Genomic DNA, 25,141 nt, shown 5'->3' with positions numbered 1-25,141 from the left:
TCCTAAATCCTTGCTTACAGCAATTCTCAATGAAAAGATAGCAGATGGTATTAGATGATGTAGGTGGTAATAAGAGCACTTAGGGGACAAATGCTCTTCAGCTTTCCCTTTTCTACTCACTTTGGAATGACTTAGATCATCTGAAGCAGGGGTCCCCAAACTAAGGCCCGGGGGCCGGATGCGGCCCTCCAAGGTCATTTACCTGGCCCCCGCCCTCAGTTTTATAATATAATATTTTATATCATTTTAAATAATATAATATATTGTATATACATATAATATTGATAATAATATTATAATGTTATACAATATAATACTAATAATAATACCATATAATAATAATTATTATATGTTGTCGAAGGCTTTCATGGCCGGGATCACAGGGTTGTTGTATGTCTTTCGGGTTGTGTGGTCATGTTCCAGAAGTATTCTCTCCTGACGTTTCGCCCACATCTATGGCAGGCATCCTCAGAGGTTGTGAGGTATGGATAAACTAAGTCAGGAAAGGAAAGAATATATATCTGTGTAGAGTTCAGGGTGTGGCAAGAGTCCTTTGTCACTGGGAGCCAGCATTAATGTTTCAGTTAATCACCCTAATTAGCATTGGAAAGGTTTTGTCTCTTGCCTGGGGGCATTATTATTAATTATTATTAATTATATGTTATATATTACATATAGTATTATAGTATCGTGGTATAGTTTGATATAGTAATGTATAATGCTAATATTGTGCTATGCTAATAATATAATATATTGTATGTACATACAGCTGCTCTGAGTTCCCTTCGGGGTGAGAAGGGTGGGATATAAATGTAGTAAATAAATGTAGTAAATGAATAAATAAATAATTTTGGACTTAGGCTCGCCCAAAGTCTGAAATGACTTGAAGACACACAACAACAACATCATCAACAACAACAACAACAACAACAGCAACCCTAATTAACCTGACTATCTCATTGGCCAGAAGCAGGCCCACATTTCCTATTGAAATCCTGATAGGTTTATATTGGTTAAAATTATTTTCATTTTTAAATATTGTATTGTTTTTCATTGTTATTGCTGTTTTGCACTACAAATAAGATATGTGCAGTGTGCATAGGAATTTTTTCATTTTTTTTCAAATGATAATTTGGCCCCTCAACAGTCTGAAGGATTGTGGACCGGCCCTCTGCTTTAAAAGTTTGAGGACCCCTGATCTGAAGCATCTACCTGTGGGCGGGAAGGTTGTGGCTGTTCCAGCATTTTCCTCTTGACAAGCTCATTGCAAAGGCAGCCATCTGGCATTTGGATAACTATTCATCTTCTGGAAAAGAAGTACCCATAGAGATACACCATATTATAACTACCCAAAGACTACAATAATCTGGGCATCTCTCTGTGCTCAGTGAATCCAGTTATGGCCCTTGGATAAGGCACCAGAGTTGGAAATCAATTACACAATCCAGTGTAAGCTGCCCTGAGTCCCTTCTGGGAAATGGAGGTGGGATACAAGAATAAAGTTATTATTACATTATTATTATTATTTCTTGTTACTACCTTTATTTCCATGTACAACAATGGAAATAGGTCTTACTTTTGGGGGAGGCCTTATATTTAGCAATTCAGCAAAACTTCTACTAGGTCTTATTTTCTGGGGATGTTTTATTTTCAGGGAAACAGGGTATATAAGTCCCTCCAAGTCATGTTTAGTTGCAGAATTTGCACAGATCTGGAAATACAAAGTAGGAATTCTACATGATTGTCCCCTGAAGATCTGTGTGTATGTACAAAACCTCCTGGGATAAAAACTACTCCAACAGAACTGCTGTATTTGTGTCGATTACAATATTTTTCTTTAAATACCAGAGCAGCTGATGGTGACATTTCCATCCCAGTTGACCATTTCTTACTTAGCACATCCATTGGAATATTGTGGATATTGTCTCTGCACCTGCAACACTCCTGCAGATTTGAGACATTTTTATAACTTTTCACATATTGGAAAATGTACAGCAAGTTTAAAAACACCACTGTCTCAATCACTCTGTAAATGGAATGCAATTGATGTCAAATCTGTTTTAAGGAAAGGCTTTAGTGCAATGATGGGCAACCTTTTGCACTTGGTGTGTCAAAATTCACCAAAAAACCTAGCATGACTTGGGTGGTGTGTCACTTCGAGAAAAAAACCATAATTTCACTATATATATATATATATATATATATATATATATATATATATATATATATATAAGAGTGATGGCATCAGGGCAGTGGACAAAACAACAAAAGTACAGGCCCCCCAACCTCGAAATTTGACAACACAACCCATCATCTACGCCTCTAGGTTGATACAACAAAAAGAAAAGAAAAATAAAGTCCTAATTAGAGGGAGAGCAATAATTGTTTTTATCCAATTGCTGCCAGTTTAGAGGGCTAATCTCTGCCCACTTGGTTGCCTAGCAAACAGCCAAGGGACAGCCAGGCTTCAGTTAGGGGACAGGCAGATTTAGGCCTCACTTAGACTTCTTCCTCAGATTATCTAATTTGCACTGGATTATATGGCAGTGTAGACTCAAGGCCCTTCTACACAGCTATATAACCCATTTATAATCTTATATTATCTGCTTTGCACTGGATTATCTTGACTCCACACTGCCATATAATCCACTTCAGTGTGCATTTTATACAACTGTGAAGAAGGGGCCTCATATAATCCAGTTCTAAGCAGATAATATAAGATGATCAATATACAGTAGACTCTCACTTATCCAACATAAACAGGCCGGCAGGATAAGTAAATATATTGGATAATAAGAAGGGATTCAGGAAAAGCTGATTAAACATCAAATTAGGTAATCGTTATACAAATTAAGCACCAAAACATCATATTATACAACAAATTTGACAGAAAAGGTAGTTCCATGCGCAGTAATGCTATGTAGTAATTACAGTAGAGTCTCACTTATCCAACACTCGCTTATCCAACGTTCTGGATTATCCAATGCATTTTTGTAGTCAATGTTTTCAATATATCATGATATATTGCTAAATTCATAAATACAGTAATTACTACATAGCATTACTGCGTGTTGAACTACTTTTTCTGCCAAATTTGTTGTCTAACATGATGTTTTGGTGTTTCATTTGTAAAATCATAACCTAATTTGATATTTAATAGGCTTTTCCTTATTATCTAACATATTCGGTTATCCAACATTTTGCCAGCCCACTTATGTTGGATAAGTGAGACTCTACTGTACTGTATTTACAAATTTACCAGTAAAATATCACAATGAATTTGAAACACTGACTACAAAAACATTGATTATGAAAAGGCAGACTGTGTTGGATAATCCAGAACATTGTATAATCGAATGTTGGATAAGTGAGATTCTACTTTAATATGAAATAATTACTGTGATAGAATAATGCTGATGGCACAGCATGTTAAAGCGCTGAGCTGCTGAACTTCTGGACCGAAGGTTGGAATTGGGGGAACTGACAGAGCCCCCACTGTTAGCCCCAGCTTCTGCCAACCCAGAAGTTCAAAAACATGTAAATGTGAGTGCATCAATAGGTACTGCTCCGGTGGGAAGGTAACGCTGCTCCATGCAGTCATCCCACATGACCTTGGAGGAGTCTACGGACAACGCCGGCTCTTCGGCTTAGAAATTGAGATGAGCACCAACCCCCAGAGTCAAACATGACTGGACTTAATGTCAGGGGAAAACGTTTACCTTTACCTTAACTACCACCAATTCCTCAATACTTTATTTCCCAGACCACCAGACTTCGCCACAGCAATGTGTGGCCGGGCACAGCTAGTATATATATATAGTTTAAATAACAAAAATACATAATTGTAATATATAACTGTATTTAATAAATCAAAAACTATTTACTACCATTATTTCCATGTACAACAATCTATGGTACCTCTTGCAGTTTCCACGCTGATTTCTCTCGGTTGTAGTTTCAATGTAGTCATGAATAATGAATAATATAATAATAATATAATAGTAATAATATAATAATATACTATAATAACAATAGAATAATATATATATATATACACACACACACACACACACACACACACACACACACACACACACACATAATTCTCATGGAGTAAACAACAAAACCACTGGACCAAATCACACCAAATTTGGCCACAAAAGACATTAGTCATCCAATCAATCTGCATGCGTCAGCGTGTCAGCAAAAATAGCTAGGCGTGTCAGTGCTGACACGTGTGTCATAGGTTGGCCATCACTGCTTTAGTGCCTTGGATATCTCCTTTAAAGTTCAGACTAAACCCCAGAGCAGATTCATCACTCCACTGAAAAGGAACCCATCAGCCATCACTGGATTAAAGAACTATATATCTTGACTTGAGATGAATCATTTACTGTTCTGCTTCAGGCTGCAAAAAGGATCAGGCTGGCCTCATTGAATGGGAACTTCACCTGCAGGGTAAGAATAGGTGGGGAAAGAGAACAGAGCAATTTTTAGCAGCCTCTTTTCCTTAGTGTTGACTCTGATGCTACCATTTACATGTTGACACTGATGCATCATCTGAAAACTTTTTCCAGGTGGATTTCCCACAGGGTCCTCCATATTGCACATTTAATCATTTTCATGATAACATACCCCTAAGGAGATAAATGACCATCCAACCATTAGCTCTATGGAATGAACATTTTAGTCAATAACCAGCATTGGGAAGGAAACTATTGCTCATCTCACAAACAGGGTTCCATAAATCTTCATCTTGCTAAGAGATAATTGTGAGAGGAGTTGGGAAATGTTACAATTCACTTTGTCTCTAACACCAAATATTCTTGCATTTTATTTCCCACAAACACTCCTCCTTCCTCTTTAATGCTCATGTTCAGCTTTCTGCGGTATTGTTGTTGTTTATGATAGTGATCTGCAAAATCCATCTCTCAGGCCATTCTGTGGATAAGTCTTTGAGCCACTAGAAGACGGAAAAACGAATGCATGGGAAATTCCATACTTTCTGTATTTGAATCTGGAGCAAGATGGACTGTAGAACATTATTTAGGTAAAGGTAAAGGTTTCCCCTGATGTTAAGTCCAGTCATATCTAACTCTGGGGGTTGGTGCTTATCTCCATTTCTAAGCCGAAGAGCCGGCGTTGTCATGTGGCCGGCATGACTGCATGGAGCGCCGTTACCTTCCTGCCGGAGCGGTACCTATTGATCTACTCACATTGGCATGTTTTCAAACTGCTAGGTTGGCAGAAGCTGGAGCAACAGCGGGCGCTCACTCCGCTCCCGGGATTTGAACCTGGGACCTTTTGGTCTGCAAGTTCAGCAGCTCAGTGCTTTAGCACACTTCGCCACTTGAGCTCCAGAACATTATTTAGTATTCTAGTATTTGGGGAGATTCAGAGTGATGTAGTGGCTTTAATGTTAGACTACAACTCACAAGACCAGATTTTGAATCCCCACTCAGTCATCATCATTACTAACACCACATAGAGCAAGCATATTGTAGTGGTTGAACATTTGACTAAGACTCTGGACTCAAATCCATGACTCAAATCATGGAATCCCAACGGGTGACTTTGAGCAAGCCACACTCTGTCAGTCTCAAAGGAAGGCCAGGGCAAACCACCTCTGAACAGGAAAACCCTATTATATGTTCTTCAGACGTCAGATATGACTTGAAGGCACATAACATTCCAGCACAGATTTTGAAAATCAGAAACTAATTACATTCTCAAAGACACCACTAAAAACCCAGTATATATTGCTTAGATAACCCCCCCCCCCAAATCCTGGTTTATTTCAGGCATCACTTGCCTATCCTCGATAAAACCCTGTAGAATGTAACATTTAGAACTTGTTCTACTCTCCACTGAGCCATGTAATTCACTGCATTGACCTTACCCTTTGGATGTGATCTACCTCCCAGGTTGATATGAGGACAGAGTAGGTGTAACAATGCAGAAATCTCCTTTTGGCGTTTTCCCAAGCTCATCAGATACTCCCAAATCATGTAGTTTCCGCAAGTTAATTTTTGGAAAATTGAATGTTTTCCTCAGATTGCACAAATTACAACGAAAACCTACAAAAATATGGTCATATGGCTCAGTTCCTTCCCACATAATCCCAAGCTGTTCCCCTCTATTGTAAAGAAAAAGTCCAAAAGCATTAGCCCAAAACAAAGATAAACCAACATTGGAAATGACTTCTGATTACTTCTTTTGTGATCGATTTGAGGATGGAGGGACAGAGAAAACTTTTTCTTACCACTGGTACAACTGTCCAGCCCCTGGAAGATCCATATGAGGGAGGGGAGCCATTATACTGCCCTTGGCTTATGAAAAGAAACATGACAAATCCATCTAATTGCAGTAACAAGGGGTTCTGTTCATGATCCTTGGTATACTGAGGCTGGATGGCCATATGTCGGGGGTGCTTTGAATGCGATTTCCTGCTTCTTGGCAGGGGGTTAGACTGGATGGCCCATGAGATCTCTGCCAACTCTATTATTCTATGATTCTATGATTCTACTGTGCATATAGAATCATAGAATCATAGAATAGTAGAGTTGGAAGAGACCACATGGGCCATCTAGTCCAACCCCCTGTTAAGAAGCAGGAAATCGCATTCAAAGCACCCCCGACAGATGGCCATCCAGCCTCTGCTTAAAAGCCTCCAAGGAAGGAGCCTCCACCACGGCCCCGGGGAGAGAGTTCCACTGTCGAACAGCTCTCACAGTGAGGAAGTTCTTCCTGATGTTCAGGTGGAATCTCCTTTCCTGTAGTTTGAAGCCATTGTTCCGTGTCCTAGTCTGCAGGGCAGCAGAAAACAAGCTTGCTCCCTCTTCCCTATGACTTCCCTTCACACATTTGTACATGGCTATCATGTCTCCTCTCAGCCTTCTCTTCTGCAGGCTAAACATGCCCAGCTCTTTAAGCCGCTCCTCATAGGGCTTGTTCTCCAGACCCTTAATCATTTTAGTCGCCCTCCTCTGGACGCTTTCCAGCTTGTCAACATCTCCCTTCAACTGTGGTGCCCAAAATTGGACACAGTATTCCAGGTGTGGTCTGACCAAGGCAGAATAGAGGGGGAGTAGGACTTCCCTGGATCTAGACGCTATTCCCCTATTGATGCAGGCCAGAATCCCGTTGGCTTTTTTAGCAGCCGCATCACATTGTTGGCTCATGTTTAACTTGTTGTCCACGAGGACTCCAAGGTCTTTTTCGCACACACTGCTGTCAAGCCAGCCGTCCCCCATTCTGTATCTTTGATTTCCATTTTTTCTGTCGAAGTGAAGTATCTTGCATTTGTCCCTGTTGAACTTCATTTTGTTAGTTTTGGCCCATCTCTCTAGTCTGTCAAGATCGTTTTGAATTCTGCTCCTGTCTTCTGGAGTGTTAGCTATCCCTCCCAGTTTTGTGTCGTCTGCAAACTTGATGATCGTGCCTTCTAACCCTTCGTCTAAGTCGTTAATAAAGATGTTGAACAGAACCGGGCCCAGGACGGAGCCCTGCGGCACTCCACTTGTCTCTTCTTTTCATATTCTTGTCATATTCTTTTACCCTAATGTATTTTTTTTTCATGTCAGGAGCAACTTGAGTCACTTCTGGAGTGAGAGAATTGGTCATCTGCAAGGACGTTGCCCAGGGGACGCCCGGATGTTTTGATGTTTTTACCATCCTTGTGGGAGGCTTCTCTCTCATGTCCCCGCTGGAGCTGATAGAGGGAGCTCATCTGCACTCTCCCCGGGTGGGATTCGAACCTGGCAGCTTTCAGGTCAGCAACCCAACCTTCAAGTCACTTAGTCCACTACGCCATCTGGGGGCTCAACCCCCTAATGGATAAACATCCTTCATTCTCCTCTCTGCCTTAGTCAGATATGTTAATTAAGCAAAATGTGTTAATAAATATATACATAAAGAAAATTGTTCAAATACACATGAATTTCATGAAAACCTCTCCCAATGTATAAAAAAAGATGAGCAGCAAATGCAGGTAAGATTCAGAGACATACCATGGAAATGAGATTAAGAGATGATCACATTCATACAATTTTACAAAATCCAGATTTACAACTCTAAGGATAATCCTTAGAGTTATCTTGTACATTTTGCTCATTGCCTGTGGTGTCAGTGTAATAAATCCTGTTGAATTACTAATACACTGTATATTTATATTTGGAATGTTGGGCTAGGGCTCTAGGAAACCAGGGTTCAAATCTCACTTAACCACCTTGTACAAGTCACACACTTTCATCCTTAAAGGAAGTCACTCCTCTCTCAATAAATCCTGACATTCTGACACTGGCGCCATATGTCAGAATCAACTTAAAACACATAAGAACACAAAGTCTGTTTGTTAATATCAGAATTAAATATTTTCAAGTATAAAAACCACACTGCTGAGCAAAACAGGGAAGTTGGACTGTGATATCATTCACCAATTTTAAGTCTTTGATACAACCAGGATAACAACAAAAATGATACCATCAGTTCCCAAAGTGATGTTGGATTTCTTTATCCTGAATAACCACACCTCAGCAGTTCTCATGGTCCACTGAGACTTCTTACCATTTTGACTAAAGTCAAGTTAAGTGTCTGTATTTCACTGACTATTATAATGATCTCTAATTAAAATATTGTTGTATTAATTCATCTATATTCAGGCTTTTCCTGATGTATGGAATTTATCTCTGCAAAGTACTGAATGATAATTTACTCAGGTCCAACCTGCAAACTACCGTGTGTTATGATTTTCCCCGAAAATAAGACAGTGTCTTATATTAATTTTTGCTCCCAAGGATGCTCTAGGTCTTATTTTCAGGGGATGTCTTATTTTTCCATGAAGATGAATTCACATTTATTGTTGAACAAAAAAATGAACATTTATTATATACTGTACAGTAGTTGTCATCATAACCAGCATAAACCAGACAAATTGAATCCTATCAAGAATTTCTTGTTACTACCAATATTTCCATGTACAACACTTTATTGTACGAACATTTACTGATCCTGCATGCTCTGGTGTTCTGTTCGGCGGGCATGCATCCAAACAAAAACTTTGCTAGGTCTTACTTTCAGGGGAGGCCTTATATTTAGCAATTCAGCAAAACCTCTACTATGTCTTATTTTCTGGGGATGTCTTATTTTAGGGGAAACAGGATACATAGCCTAGTTGGAAATTAGACAGTTCTGGTCCCAGTTAAATACCAATAGCCTAACCATAACTAGTTCCTTTTCGTTTTACTTCACACAAACCCTTGCTTATTCCTTACCGTCTCTCTTGGGATTCAATTCATAACAGCTAGCCCTTATCCTTCCATGCTATAAGCCTCTCTTTCCAGATTCCCTTATTCTTACAACATATCTTATGCATCTATTTGGTATTCTATTTCTTGAAAGCTCACTAATTTTTTTCCCATGAACTGTTGCTAAATGGCAGTGGCAGTATCATGCCAGAAACAATTTGGAGTTTATCCCATAAGGTAAATCTCTAAGCAACTTCTTAAGCTCACTTCCAGTAACAGCCCAACTTTGTCCTGTATGTGGTTTTCTTTGTGTCTGGGATCCACTATGATAAAGAGCTGACCATCACCACTACAGAAAAGGGACAGAATGCAACATCTCGGCTCATTAGCCACACAGACTAGCCCGTGTACATTGCACCTGTGAATCATGAGCTTCGATTGACTTTAGCACAGAGTTCAAAGCCCAGGTCCTAATCTACATGGCACTTAATGGGCTGGAACATCATTGCTTCAGAGCCATTGCAAGTCAATGGTAGTCCCTTGGGATGTTCCAGGCAAACTATGACTGACAGTTTTTTTTAAGTTTTGTTTTTTGGTCAGAAGCAGTCGCCTAGCTGGAAAATAAGATTTAATGTACTCTGAAGTCAAGGTAATTCCCATCTTTTTGGGGACACTTCCTTGAGAGTTACTGTACTAGCAATACTTTTTCTGTGTAGTATCTTACATTGCTTCATTTTGCAAAAGTTTCCTTCATAAACATGAGGTTGTGGAGCAAAAAAAAAATCACCCTATTTCTTTTTATCCAATAAATAAAATTAGAAATTAGCACTTTGGTAAGGGAAGGTGAAGAAGAAAATAAGAACTTCCTCATGTCTATTTAAATTGTCATGGCTACAAAAAATAACTCATGGTTATAAGTTTCATGCTTCTTCAAGATTCTTAAATCTTCTGGCACACAGCAACTTATACTTGCAGCACAATTCATTCATTCATTCGTTTATTCAACATTTGGATATTGTGAAATCTTTAAATGGTTAATAACAGAACAGGTTAAAATAATCTTGAAAACAACAAATACAGTAGAGTCTCACTTATCCAACACTCGCTAATCCAAAGTTCTGGATTATCCAACTCATTTTTGTAATCAATGTTTTCAATACATCGTGATATTTTGGTGCTAAATTCGTAAATACAGTAATTACTATATAGCATCACTGCGTATTGAACTACTTTTTGTCTGTCAAATTCGTTGTATAACATAATGTTTTGGTGCTTAATTTATAAAATCATAACCTATATTTAATAGGCTTTTCCTTAATCTCTACTTATTATCCAACACATTGGCTTATCCAACATTCTGCCGGCCCATTTATGTTGCATAAGTGAGACTCTACTGTACTTTAAAAGACTAACGAAGGAAATTGAAAAGGTTATTATAAGCTGGATAAGACTTGAATATATTGGTCAATTTTCAAGAGCACTGAAACCTGAAAGCAAATCTTGCCTCTCAAGCCATATAGTAAGTATGCATATTTATTGAAAAGACCTGTTGTTATGATGGAACACATGGACATTCCAGAAATTTCTGCTAAGGATCTGAACATGAATATGTAAAGCAGACTGTTAGACATCTTGTTCCCAAGATGTTGATATTTGAATGTATATAGTGAATGAAACTGGCATAGTTTACCAAGTTTAGATTGTATAGTTAATGATTTTATGCTTCCTGTTATCCTTTAGATAATTTTTATTTATTTTCTTTTCTTCAAAATGTGGACATTTTGGTACCCTCCTACTGCTTCTGCTTAGTGGAGTCCTGGACATCTATCTGAAAGACGTGTCCTGAGAGAACCACTGGAGAATGCGAGAGTAAGTGTAAAATAGTTTTATTTTTGCTGGCCCTATTAGTCCCACTAATATATTCGAGCATGCTAATGGACAAGAGTGTAAGTGTTGTCATCGGTGCTGTTCAATGAAACTCTTTAAATGGGTTGAGTGCCTATAAATTAACTTAATTCATATCCATAAATTGCCACCGATTGGATGATGGGCTGTCAAATTGAATTAAGATTGCCACCAAAAAAATAGAAAACTAAAAGATACTCTGTTGAATGATGCCTCCATTGGCTGTCAGCCTTCACATTAAAGATAAAGGCAGTGTTGTCTCATTGTATTGATAGATTTCTCTCCTCCTGTGTCTCAAGCGTACTTTCTGTCTACAGTGATGCTTTTTAAAACCCTCACCAGTGTAATTTTTATGATAACTGTAAAACAACATTAAAAGATAAGATTTGTTCCCCAGAAACCAATTCTATGAGGGAAATATTTTTCAAAAGAAAGTAATAGGTGGCTATTATAATTGCAGACAGTTCTAAGTGGCTAAGAGACATTGCATTGTTAGGAATTCTATCTTTAAATATATATATATATGTAGCTTTAAAAGAAAAGTAGATGAAGGTTCTTCAGTGACATAATAACAACTATCTAAGTAGAATAGTGCCACACATTTTCCTGAAGATAACAATTTGTAGGACTGTTTCATTGGGGGGGGGGGGGGGGGGAGCCCGCACAATTGAGTAAAAATTCTTCATATAAAACATGGACACAGTTTCTTTCATTTTTGATACTAGAGTTAGTCAAGTCATGTGTCTATTTTTAAGATGTTTCTTCAAAAATAATATTACCTTTTATCCCCCTTCCCCAAGATGAAACTGTGAGGGAAATTTTCATTTTTCTCACAACAAATTAATACTAAGTAAAAAAATTCTTCATACAATCTGGGCACACAATTACATCTTCTTTCATAGTTGAAAGGGATGCTTGAGAATCTGATTTTCATGAATTCTGACACAAACTAACCTAATCTACAATTCCTGGATTAATGTGTGGATAGGAAGTAATCCTTTCAATTTTGCACTTCTGTGAACTTTGCAATACAGTTCTTGGCTCCATACACAACACCACATATCACAATGTATATTTAGATTTAAAAAATTCTAAATCCATGCTTTGATGGGAAAGCATATTTCTAAATGCATATGCATTTTTCACATATATAAATGAAAAGATGTTCAGCACATATATTTTAATTTTCATGCAGATTTTGTTTCCACTCTATTACTTTTTTTAAAACTTTGAATTTCTTTCTTCTTCCCCCACCCCATCAAAATGGTACTCCTTTTTTATATGTTAAGTCGTTCATGTCTACATTTTTTGGAGTTTGCTGTGAATGTCATACTTTCTTGCCCAATCAATGAAGGCTAGACAGCGAACATTAAAGAAAGATGACAATGGAGCTAGAATCTTTTAAGGCTAGATCCTTAAAATGTCCAATTCTTCATCAAAAGAATTGTCCTTACTTTCCTTATGTTTAAATAAGCTACTTTCCAATACATCTTTTGTATTGCACACCTTGAAACAAGAGTTCAGAGGAATGGAACTCATCATTCTAAAAATGATGTCATCTAATAAAATCTCATTTGATTTGTATTCACAGGTTTATTTATTCAGCTCAATGTTCCCTATTTGCTTTTGTCTGCTAAAGATTAGAACAAAAGATTTCAGTTCCATAAAGTATACCCGTATCAACTCAGCAGCAGATTGTCTTGTGAAGGGCAGAATCCTTTTGATCAAATCATTTGTTCCCCTAAGGTCCGAATGTGTATCTGTGATTCTGCAGCTTCAGCAGAAAATCTCCATGAGTGTTTTTTGAAGGAAATGTGACCTTACTGTTACATACCTCCCACCTTTGAGGTTTTAGAGAATGGAATTTCTGTGCCATGCAAGCCACTTGGTTGTGCTTTGAAGAAATGGACATTTGAAATAGGTCTTTGCAGTGCATGGGTCTTTTAGAAATGATAAAAGTGGGAACAAAAACATGTTTTTACAATGACATGGCAATATAAGAACAGTGTATTTCAACTCAAAACATGACCAGTTGTGTATGATAGAATCCCAACATGACCACCCAGATCAGAACACAAAGGATTGTCTGTCCTGAAACTTGGTTTTTCTGGGCTTCTAGTAAACTAATTGTCAGATCCAAATAACTGACTTTGTGAGAGGTGACGCAGGATACAATCTAATGTAGGCATCTCTTGAAAAATAAACTCATCGACCTGACACTGGTCAAATTCTGCCACAGCCTTAGAGAAGTCTACTAAAAGTGAGTATCCAGATTGCATTAGGAATAAAGCAAGTTTAACAGAGTTTGTGGTGGTTATTGCTGACTAAAATGAATTTGAGAACTCAGAATGTAGACTACTATAAAACAGATCTTTAATCTGCAAACCAATGAACAGTGTATATCTTGTCCAAGGCATTGCCTTGGGCTAGAGTAGTGGCAAAGAATGTGTGACTCCACTCCATTGAATATTTGCCACTATGATTTATTTTTCTGGAAGCAATCCTGAGTCACTTTGGGGAGATAGGGTGGGCTATAAATAAAGTGTTGTTGTTGTTGTTGATGATGATGATGATTGTTGTATTGCGACTCCTGTCGTCAGGGCCGGTCCAACAATGAGGTGAATTAAGCAGTTGCTTCAGTCGCAAAACATACGGGGGCGCAGTCAAGACTGCTTTTTCTGTTGATTTCTTGTAAAACATGATGTTTTGGTGCTTAATTTGTAAAATCTTGATGTAATTTGATGTTTAATAGGCTTTTCCTTAATCCCTCCTTATTATCCAACATTTTCGCTTATCCAACGCTTTTATTTTTCAGTGATTGGTTTGGGGGGGGGGGGCGCCAAAATTCTGTTCGTCTACACTTGAAAAATACCTAGGGCCAGCTCTGCCTGTCGTCCTAATTTAGTATATGTAATAATGAAGAATGGTGGCACTAGCAGTCAAACAATATCTAAAAGATCACTTTTGCCATCTCTGTCTTAGGTCTAATTCCAAATAATTGGATCTCCCTGTATTATAAACCAGGGCTGGACAACCTGTGACTCAGAAGTTGTATGCAATTCTTGGCCATTTCCTGTATGTCTGCCAAAGCAGGTTAGACTCCACTGAACATCTCTTTCCCATTTCCTTGTTTCTGAGAATGCTGGGGTTTGGATAAGTGCTGGTGTGTATGTGTTAGTAAACCCGTATCTACTAACACATACACATGTAGTCACTTCCCTCTCATCTTTCACCAGATGTGGTCCTTGAGAAGCAAATATTGTTCACTCCTGTTATGAAGTATTTTTACACTTCATCAGAGACTAGCAAACCACGAGAGTGAAAACTCCTTGTTGATATATTTATTTTACTAATTATTATACTGGTATCTTGTACACTGTTCATGGAGTTTTAGGCAATGCTCATAGGTTTACTCAAAATATCTATGAGAGAAGTTGAGCAAATGCAATCCAGGCTACAATAGCCACCTGGCTCCTCAGGAGCAATGATATTGACTTAATATGAGCAATGCATATGATCTGGAAGCCAAGAAGAAGGATGTCATCTTTACTATATGAGCTATTCATAAGTTCAAGCATCATAAATAGCTTGATGTCAGTCACAAATTAGATCTAATGGATCATAATTTTACAGTATAAGGAAAAAAAACTTTCATTTTTAATCTGTGCTGCAGCATCATTTGAAGTGAGTATTTTTTTATTCATGTATAATGATAAAAGACACAAAGCCTATTATAGATTAAGCATTTCTTATCCAGAATGCATGTTTCCAGAAGTGTTGGATTTTGGATTTTTCCAGATTTAAGATATGTACATAATAATGAGATACCTTGGAGTTAAGACCCAAGTTTAAACATGAAATCTATTTATGTGTCATATACAACTTATACGCATAGCCTGAAGGTAAAATTGTACTCAATATTTTAAATATTTTTCTTTGCGACGTTTTTTCTATACATTGAACCCTCAAAATGCAAAGCTGTTATTTTATCAGTTACCTAGCTGACCAATTTTGGAATTCCAGATAAGTGATGCTGAATTTGTACTACCTTCATTTTGTGAGTAAATAAGACTCCAATTCAGTTACTGGGACATTTTTGTAAATCCCACTAGATTAAATAACTGGATCATTAGTATCACATGACTACTTTGCAAAGGCAAAGCTATCCAACAGCTCTTAGGTTATTCTCCAGTTTTGCTTTTGTAGTTTTGCTATAGTCAACTAAAGCGTTGAGCTGCAGAACTTGTGGACCGAAAGGTCACAGGTTCGAATCCGGGGAGCAGAGTGAGCGGCGTGAGCTGTTAGCTACAGCTTCTGCCAACCTAGCAATTCGAAAACATGCAAATGTGAGTAGATCAATAGGTACCACTCTGGCAGAAAGGTAACAGCACTCTATGCAGTCATGCCAGCCACATGACCTTGGAGGTGTCTACGGACAACACCGGCTCTTCGGTTTAGAAATGGAGATGAGCACCAACCCCCAGAGTCAGACACGACTGGACTTAACATCAGGGGAAACCTTTACCTACTTTTACCTATAGTCAACTAAGCCAGAGGGGAAAATGAAATGGCTTCTAATGCCTGAGAACAATAGGATAGTGCACTATTGAAATAATCTGCTTTTAAGGAATGCTTGCCCTCACTCTAGGATAATATTTTCATTTTGTTTCATATTTGTGAGTATATTAACTAGAAAGTTAACTATGTAATGAAAGAGCTGATTTTAATCATGATGTGGACACTGCCCTCCAGTTTTTATGTTGCCCCTAGAAAATACATAAGAAATTCGGTGTCCAGCTGACAAATAAGTGAAATCTGCCAATATATGCATCTGTCTAATTTGTCTATCCTTCAATCCATCAATTTGCTTTTCCCCTCTCCTCCTCTCTCTTTCTATCTCCCTTTTTTCATCCAAGAATGATAATCAGAAAACCTTCTGATTTAAGCAGTTTACCTGTGAAAAATTAGTTTTTGATGATTTTCAGATGGAGCATCCGAGTCATTAACCCATTGACCCTCCTTACCCACCCATTGACACAGAACAGGAAAAAGTACTTGTAACTAATACAGTTAGGAAATAAAGGCTTCACTGAGCGGGTTGGAATGCATTCATTTGGCTTTTATTGCCTTAATGCCTGGCTTCCTTTTAAAAAAGTATTATTCACATGCTGCTAATAGCATGCATACTGTTAATTATCCCAACATGCCTAATTGGTGTTTTCTTAAATAACAACTAGGCCATATGTAAATGATCTTAAGAGCATTAACATTTCATTGTGTGAAAAATTAGAGCAGCTAACAGATTGGGTGACAGAGCACACAGATTGTGCATATTTCCAACATGTGCAGGCAGCTGAGATGTTGATGCTGAGACTGTAAGATTAGCTACTTAAGAGGAGCTGGCAACTTCTGACCCATCTGATTGAAATGCAAGTTGGTCAATTAAAACTTCATTTGCTAAAGTATTGGTTTAACCAATGGTTTAAAATGTTTTTTTTTCTTATTTCTAACATTGTTGCACTGCTGAGTGATGGCCAAGAGCTGATTAGATTGTTGTTGGCCAAAGAGTCAAAGTTTGACATATTAGAGTGTACTCTCCTATACTATACTCTCCTAACTATAACTGGGTTTCTTCTCTATTGGCCATAACTCGCCTAGAAAAGGACAAGGATTACTTCTTCACAGAGATTTTCTGAGAGGTTGTAATGAAAGGAAATGCATAGAAAAATATGTAGCACTTAAGAAACGCATAGCTCTTGAGCTATGTCAATGCTCAATGTGTGCACTAGGGGTTTTTTTTTAGATAAAAAATCCCACCAATATAGAGCAAGTAGATATTGATTATTTCCAAAATGAAATTAAGGAGATATGAAGGGGTCCTTTCACACTGCACAGGTATTGTCCGAAATCTCAGGCAACCATTTCCCAGTGTACTGGCTCCAATCCATTAAAATACAGACACACAGAGATTGAGGGCAGAGTAGATCATTTATTGCTCCATTGGCCAAAGAAGGAGGCCAGGGAAGAATTCTCAAATCCGACATAACCCACTGTTACAGAGTGACTTGTACTTTTTATAGACATTTGAAAGACATCAGAAAGAATAGACAATTACAACCCACAATTTCATTGCTTCAAAAGTACATTTGTGTTTGCAAGGTTTACAGTTTGTGATTGGTGTACTATATGGCAGGAATTTTAATAACCTTTTCATTGGAGGAATTCTGGAACTGGTTTTCTGTCTCCACATTGCCCCTTTCCGCCTGCAGGAACTCATCAGCCTGGGATAGGATTATTTTGGGGAGACAATGTTTGTTGATTGATATTCACTGGCAGAGGGGAAGGTTTATTTGATTGAACAATGGATGTTATTTCAGATAATGGTTTTGGTGAATAGAACATTGTGTTGGGTGTCGGATTGGGCTGCTCTCGGTGCATATCTATATAAGCTGTTGCGGGGGGGGGGGCTTTGGTTGCAACCATCTATGAATTCATTGAGTGGTGAGAAGACAAGGAGGGGCTGTTGGTGTTGCTCAGCTGGCTTTTTCCTGGCTTCCAAAGCATAGCCAGGTAACTAGAGGTCATTCCTAAACCTCAGCACTTTGAGGGAGGGGGGGTGTCCAGCTTCAGAAAACAGTATGGAACCACAATTTTACTTTAACTGCCATGGCAACATTCTATAGAATCCTGGGGGGCACTAGAAATCTCTGTCTGATCATTTGAAATAGCGTTTCCTAAACTGTCAGTGCTAAAATTCCATATGCTGTAGCAATTGCAGTTAAAGTGGAATCATAGAGCTATACTTTTGTAGTCTGAAGGGGTCCTAGGGAAGAGCATTTATCCTAGAATTGTCTGCTCCATCTTTCCTCCGTGGAATGTCCTGCAGATCTCTTGGACTAGGTCTGATTGGATTTTGATTGGGAGATATTTATAGATAGACCATCACTTTTGATGGCAGTAGCAACCTAGTTTAGACCCTCCCCCCAAAAAAACCCCAACCCTGCAACAGTGAAAGGTTTATTATGGAGGAGCAAGATTGTTGCACCCCAAGGCAGCATGAGCACTCGAAAACTAGACAAGAGCCAATATAATACACTATATCTTTATTAAAACAATTATAAATCCAAAGGAAATTAGGTATAGAGTCTGAGTAAGGAATAGTACTTTTTAGAAAGTCAATGATGGTTTCAAATGGGTGATATTATATTCCACAATGAGTGCTCGATAGCTCTCCCAAGAAATCAAAGTCCATGAGTTAAAACAGGGAAACAAGGCTGTCAGGAAACAGAGTTCAATCCACTGGAAATACTTCGTAACAATCAAGGCAGCAAGGTTGTCAAAGCTGAGGCAAACTTGAAACAGGAACAAGAATAACAACTGAAGTAAAGTCAAGGTCTACTCAAGAGTAGCGGTATGGCACGGCCCGACTGTAACTGGAATACTTGGCTTGGGAACAGGAGCTGGAGACGGAGAAACCTCTCTAAGAAAGCAACGTTGACACCACAAGGAAATCTACTGAGCAAAACACTTTTAACAGATTCTGGACTGTTCAGAATTTAGGGAGTACAAACTCCCAAAACTTTCCCAAGGGAACGCTAACCATTATCCCATCTATTTGCCAGTCTTTGGCTCTGGCGGATTTCTTGTTTTGCACTTCTTTCTCTAGTTTCAAAATCTCTACGATTAAAAACCCCGTTCCCAGGCGTCTCTTCAACATCTGGCTCTATCTGCGAGGGAGGAAAAGAGGAATCTTCTCCAGTTAGCAAGTCCCCAGAGTCAATATCTTCGGGCACCTGCAGCTGTAAAGGCCCCTCCATGGAGGGTGTAATGTCAGTAAAATCCTCAGCATTATCTGTGTCAAAGTGCAAGTCCCGAAACACTGCAGGTCTTGGTGCCCTGGCTGGCTAGGATCTAACAAAGATTATTCAAGATTATAGAACACAAAAAGCCACTGGGGGCCATATACAGCTTGTTGTCCTCACTTCTTCTATTCAAGCTATTGGAATGCAATATGAAGTTTCATCCATAACTCCTAGTGGGAAATTGGTCAGCTCAATCTAATGACATTCTATGTTATGATACATAAATAATAGGATCCATCATAAAAAAACTAAAACAAAAGAAATAAATCTTTTGAGAGAAAATTCTCCAAGAAAGAAAAGTCATTTCAGCAGTAGTCAATGCTATCCCCTTTTATTCATTTCAACATTTGTTAGTAGGACCATTGTCAACAAATAGAATGGGTGTTTTTTTCTATTTCTGATGTGTGGCAATTTGGCATATTTTAACCATAATTCTATCTGACTGCTGCATTCATTTTTGACACTCTCCCAAAATTTGAATATTCAATTCCTTTGAAAATATACTTTCAACTACATACTTTGTAATATTTAAACCCACAACTGCATTGTAACAGAATTTGGTGAAGTATGAAATTTGGTGAGTGTCTGATCTATGCACAAGTCAAGTAGGCAGCTACTGTAATAATGCCGTTATGCTACCCCATTGCTCACTTCTTTACATTAAGAAAAAGAGAAGGAATGCTCTTATTACAGCATCTAAAATATCTATCAAACACCGTTAGCTTCCCATTCAGCCATGAGACACTTTTGATATTCTAGTTTTAGCTCTGTGTTTGCTTCAGGGGAAAGGCTGAATTACCAAAAGTGGCTTTTGGACTTGTGTCAAGTGTATTTCTTGATGTAGTGCAACCTGACAAACTCCTTGGAAGCTTTTAAAAGGCAAAGCCTATTAGGGGCTTGTGAGGAAATAATGTTGTAATGCAGTGCACTCTCTTTATTCTCAGGAGCCTGAATATAATGCAGCAATATGTGTGATCCCGGTGAATGCATTGCATTTGCCCCACAGTTCCTCTTTCTTTTTTTATAACTGCTTTTTTTCCAATGACCTCTCTCTCTCTCTCTCTCTCTCTCTTTCAACACACCCTATCCTACATTGAGTAGTGCAGGTTAAAAACATTGATGCATGTTCATACTCTTTTCATTTCTGCCTTTTATAAGCAACTAGCTTGGGGACCCGGCAATGCCCGGGTCATTTGAGAATGTTATTATTTGTCTTTTAATTTTATGTATTCTGTTTGGAGTGGGTGAACTACAATTCCCAGAATCGTGTGGTGCAGTACTCTGTGGATGGGGGTGAACTACTGCAATTTCCAGATTCTCAGGGCAATTGTCCTGAAATATCTATCAGTATTCACAGCAGGCAATATTCAGTCTGTGTGCCAAGTTCAGTCTGTGTGCCAAGTTTGGTCTAGATTCATCATTGGCTGGGTTCAGTGGTCTTTGGATGGAGGTGAACTACAACTCCCAAAATCAAGGCCCCTTTCCACAGATACCTGCAGCATATTCAGTAGGTCATGAGGCTTCTCTGTGTGAAGTGTGCTCCTAGTGCATTGTCGGTGGGGGTCAGTGTTTATCTGGTTGCAGGTGAACTATAACTCCCTTTTCCCCAAACTTGTCCAATATGTTGCATTGGTTATGGGGGCTCTGTGTGCCAAGTGTGATGCTCATTCATTGCAGGTGAACTATAAATCCTAGTACCTACTACTCCTGAACTTCCAGTCCAGTTCCCCTCCAAACCCACCAGTAGTCAAATCTGGGCATATCGGGTCTGCATGGTAAGTTTGGCCAAGAGCCATCATTATTTGGGTTCATAGCATTCTGGGTGTAGGTGAACTACAACTACTGTATATTCCTCAGTAGGAGTGACAATGCTCTGACTTGATGCAGGGTGAACTACAACTTCCACCATGTGGAGTCAATCCCTAAACTCCTCCAGTAAGTTTAGTTGCAGCTCAGTAGTGCTCTGTTTGTTATGCAGAGAGATTGGAAAGGAAAGGGCAGTGGGCGGGGCCATGCAAATTCCACAACAATGGAGAACCCTGGGATGCCTGCCTGTGGTGGAAGAAAAAGCAAAATCTAGGATGAAATGGTCCCCAAACAAAAGCATTCCTTGGGTGGTGGGCTGTAGTGTTTGGGAAGGACATTGAAAGGGGCTGGGCTGCATGTTCATGGCGCTCGCTGTAACTGCAATGTCAGTGGACGGGAGTGACTTGCTAGATTCTTAACCCTGGGAAGTATAGCCTGTTTGTGGAGGCTGGAGGCTGTCTGTGTGAGCAGACATCCGTGCCACATACACACATACGGGGTTTCTCTTTTATTATGGATTTAGATTAGAATTAGATTTAGATATCTTTTACTGGATCCATCAAGTTAGAATAGTGCCATCCCTGATCCACATGGGGAGTTTAGAGATTTCAAATTAAGCCTGTAAATCTATTGTGGCTTTACAGTGTAAACAAGGCTACAAATGCCCAGACAACAGGACTTATGTCCAATTACAGCTCCTACATAGAACAGTGTCAGTCAAGAGCAATGATTACACTTCCCTGGATGTCCTCACTATCTGCACTGCAGATGTGTGGGATGCTCATCTTCATATGGTGGGGAGAGGGCCACAGTTAGAGGAGCGTAACATAATATCTCATTACATTTGTGCAAATAGGGCTGAATTTTACCCCAGGCCTCTAAAAATTCCTTCAGCTTAAGAAATCCATGGTTTTTCAGGGCCAATATTACATAGCCAAAAGACTGTTTTATGGGCTTCTTACAGGGTAATTATTTAATACTCAAGGCAAACATTTAATTCATTTAGCAGAAACAATAGCAACATAAACAACAATGACCGCTTCTACCAGACTGGAGATTTGGACCAGTAGTGGTTCCAATTCTATGTAAGAATCAGTGAGATATCACGGGATAATGTGACATATTCCAAGTGGTTTCATTTTGTGTAATTGTGTTGTTGCTATTTGTCAATAGAGTACAATATTTCCACTATTACCAGTTTAGAAGCATTTGTGGGCCTCTCTCAGTCCTCCAGAGTAATTTTATGCCTAAATATATTAAAATTATAAGGTATCCATGGGAGATTTAGGAAAGTGTCCCCCATGGAGTGATACATACAACAGGGAGGGAGGGCAGAAAGAGAACTGAAAATAAATAGATCTAGCTTGGAAAAAACCTTGTGAGAATGACAAAGGCACATATTAAGCATGAAACTTGATAGAAGCTGTCTATATCTCTGAAAAAGTGTTCAGATGGAGATGAGTACTTCAGGATACATACTGAAGTGCAGATAAAGCAGTGAGATCTTCAGACCATCGAATGACAGATGGTGAGTGTTTATCTTCCCCAGATTGAGGTACAAGTCTCTTTGCAAATTTCAAATATTCCCTTCATGACTGACATTATTTTCAGCAACTAGGTATATCCCAACTTGAACGCAACCAAAAACTACATGAGAAATGCTTCTTGCTGGCTATCATGACTTTTAACATAGAAGCTGAATCCTTGGAGAGCAAGCTTTCATTTACAGTGGATACCCGGTCATAATGACTAGCAAATTACTGCTGATAGAAGTGGGGGGAAACTCTCAGACAGGGTCATATATCATCGGAAAAGCTCCCTCAACACATTATTACACAAGGAAAAAAAATCAATTACCCAAACTTAGGCATACTTCAAACAAAACAATAAAACCAGAAAGGTCAGACTGAAATCAAACAATGTCATGAATAATTATAGGAGAAAACCATTCTCACAAGAATACTGCACCCAAAGCAGTTGTTCTATGACTTCCATTCCTTTAATGTCATCTAAAAGCATATTAATTTCCATTCTGCTTGTTCAGTGTAACAGTCAAGACCTAATAATTGGTATGTATATGTGGGGAGTGGGGGGGGGGGGAATCAAAGAGTATTTTTTCTAATTTATTCCCAGCTTTTTTGAAAGTAATTTATGGATTATTGTGTTTGCCTTCAAGTGTCAAGCTTCATTAATCATGAATAACTTTTTTTTTACAAATAATATCAATTAGTGTACATAAAATACAACTTCTGTCTGCCTGAACCTGCATCACATGAGAACAACTGGATAGATTTGTATTAAATGTGGAAAGGACATCAGGTGCCCATGATCTGACTTAAAATCTAGGCAATGTAGGGTACACAAAGTTCACTTCAGAAAGGCCTATGTGGTTATATCCCAGTTATTTTATTTGCATTTTAATCAACCATGGATGGGACGTTTGGGCTGGTCTGATGAACATGGACCGTATGGGGAATGGACAACATCTATTTGGGAGGACCTCACTTTTTCTGTTCATATATAGTTTAGTGGATTATTCTCTTCAGAAACATTGGTTACTGTAATTAGTAATTATAACAAAATCAAAACAAAATATTATTCATAGCTTGTGGTCCAAGTAATAAGGAGTCTCATCCAAACACTGGAAAGTATGGTGATTCCATAGGCTTTAGACCCTCTCACATTTTTCAACTCTGCCTGTATTGACATTGTTAATATCTAGAGTCATAGAATCGTTGATCTGGAAAGTACCACATGAACCATTTAATCCAAAATCCTGCTAATTTAAGTATTTAAAACTAAAGAATCCTTGAGAGATTTCCATGCAATCTTTTCTTACAAAACTTCAATAAAGGGAATGCAAAGGGATGTTGTAGCAGCTTTAAGACTAACTGAAAGAAGATTAACTGTAGGTTATGTAGACCAAGTCTACTTCATCAGATGTTTGGAGTGAAGTGACTATGCACAGACATTCTTGTTCATATACATAGTTATGCAACTTCATGCATCTGATGAAGTAGATTCAGTCTACAAAAAACATATTACAAACATCTTTCCCTCAGGGCTAATTTATACCTACCAAATATTCTGTGGGTAGTCTGAAGGAGGTATGCTCTGGATGACCCTAGACACTGTTCACTTTCTCTGTTTGCAAACCACAACAGTGGTCTTCAGAATCAAACCAGGCTGCAACTGATTGGGCCTCACTAGACTATCACCCTTACTTTTCCTGTCTCCCCCCATTGCTATGGCAGACAGCCAGGAAAACTCTAGACCATTTCTGGGTGCCATTGCTGACATCACCAAAGGCACCTTACAACCAGGAAGAAGGGGATGATCTTCCTTCTTTCCCCCTAGATCCATAGAAGCATTGCTGAAGGTTAGGAACTCTCTGGCTGTTTGCTATGGAAATAGGAGCAGTATGGCCCCAATCAATTCCATTTACCCTGTGTTACTTAACACAGGAGAAAGGATAGCAGTGCCAATCCATGTAGATTTGCATTGAACTGCTCTACTCTCCACATTCCACCTGAAGTATGGGGCTGCTCTGGAGTATTGGTGAAACTCCTGAGCATTTTCTGAATTTTCATTACATGGGTCTAAACTGGTTCATCCTGGTTTACCCTATGTTAAGTCTCTGGACATTGTCTAGGCACCCAAGAGCCACTTCTGGGCCACTTCAGGATTTAGGACTTAAAGTCAGGAAGTTCTTAATAATTTTTATTTGGAATGCCATTTTTTTGTCATTTGGATCCATTGATTTTTACGCTATCTTCTACAGTGGAGGTAGGAGTGGAGCTAGATAATAATCCATCAGATATTTAATAGATTGCTATCATATCAATTCATATTCTTCTCTAAACTAAATCTCTAAACATAATTGGAGCCTCCAGTGGCCTAGGGGATAAAAGCCTCGTGCCTTGAAGGTTGGGTTGCTGACCTGAAAGCTGCCAGGTTCGAATCCCACCTGGGGAGAGCACGGATGAGCTCCCTCTTTCAGCTCTAGTTCCATGCTGGGACATGAGAGAAGCCTCCCACAAGGATGGTAAAATATCAAAACATCTGGGCGTCTCCTGGGCAACATCCTTGCAGACGGCCAATTCTCTCACTCTAGAAGCAACTCCGGTTGCTCCTGACATGAAAAAAAAAACAAAAACCTAAATTTATTACCTTATCACATTGAGAAATATCCCAGTTGTAGAACACTTCAGCCTCTTTTCAATCATGGAGAGGCATGGAACTCATCACATGTGTTAAACTACTTCTGGCTGTCATGCACAACCCTCCATGGTTGAAAAGAGGCAGAAATGACCTGAAAGGAGG

At 38.8% G+C, this 25,141-nt stretch overlaps 1 long non-coding RNA gene across 1 annotated transcript in view; it reads left to right on the top strand.

Moving 5' to 3' along the window:
* The window catches only part of LOC134297654 (uncharacterized), a 139,784-nt gene that overhangs the window by 57,349 nt on the left and 57,294 nt on the right, over positions 1–25,141 (top strand). The window contains exons 2-3 of the long non-coding RNA XR_010004475.1: positions 7,584–7,771; positions 11,055–11,114. This is a non-coding gene — a long non-coding RNA (uncharacterized LOC134297654). The remainder of the gene's footprint in view (positions 1–7,583; positions 7,772–11,054; positions 11,115–25,141) is intronic.

Source organism: Anolis carolinensis, chromosome 3, assembly GCF_035594765.1.
Source record: "Anolis carolinensis isolate JA03-04 chromosome 3, rAnoCar3.1.pri, whole genome shotgun sequence".
NCBI classification, from domain to species: domain Eukaryota; kingdom Metazoa; phylum Chordata; class Lepidosauria; order Squamata; family Dactyloidae; genus Anolis; species Anolis carolinensis.
The sequence above is the reverse complement of the archived record's forward strand: the minus strand, read 5'-3'. Positions and strand labels throughout refer to the sequence as shown.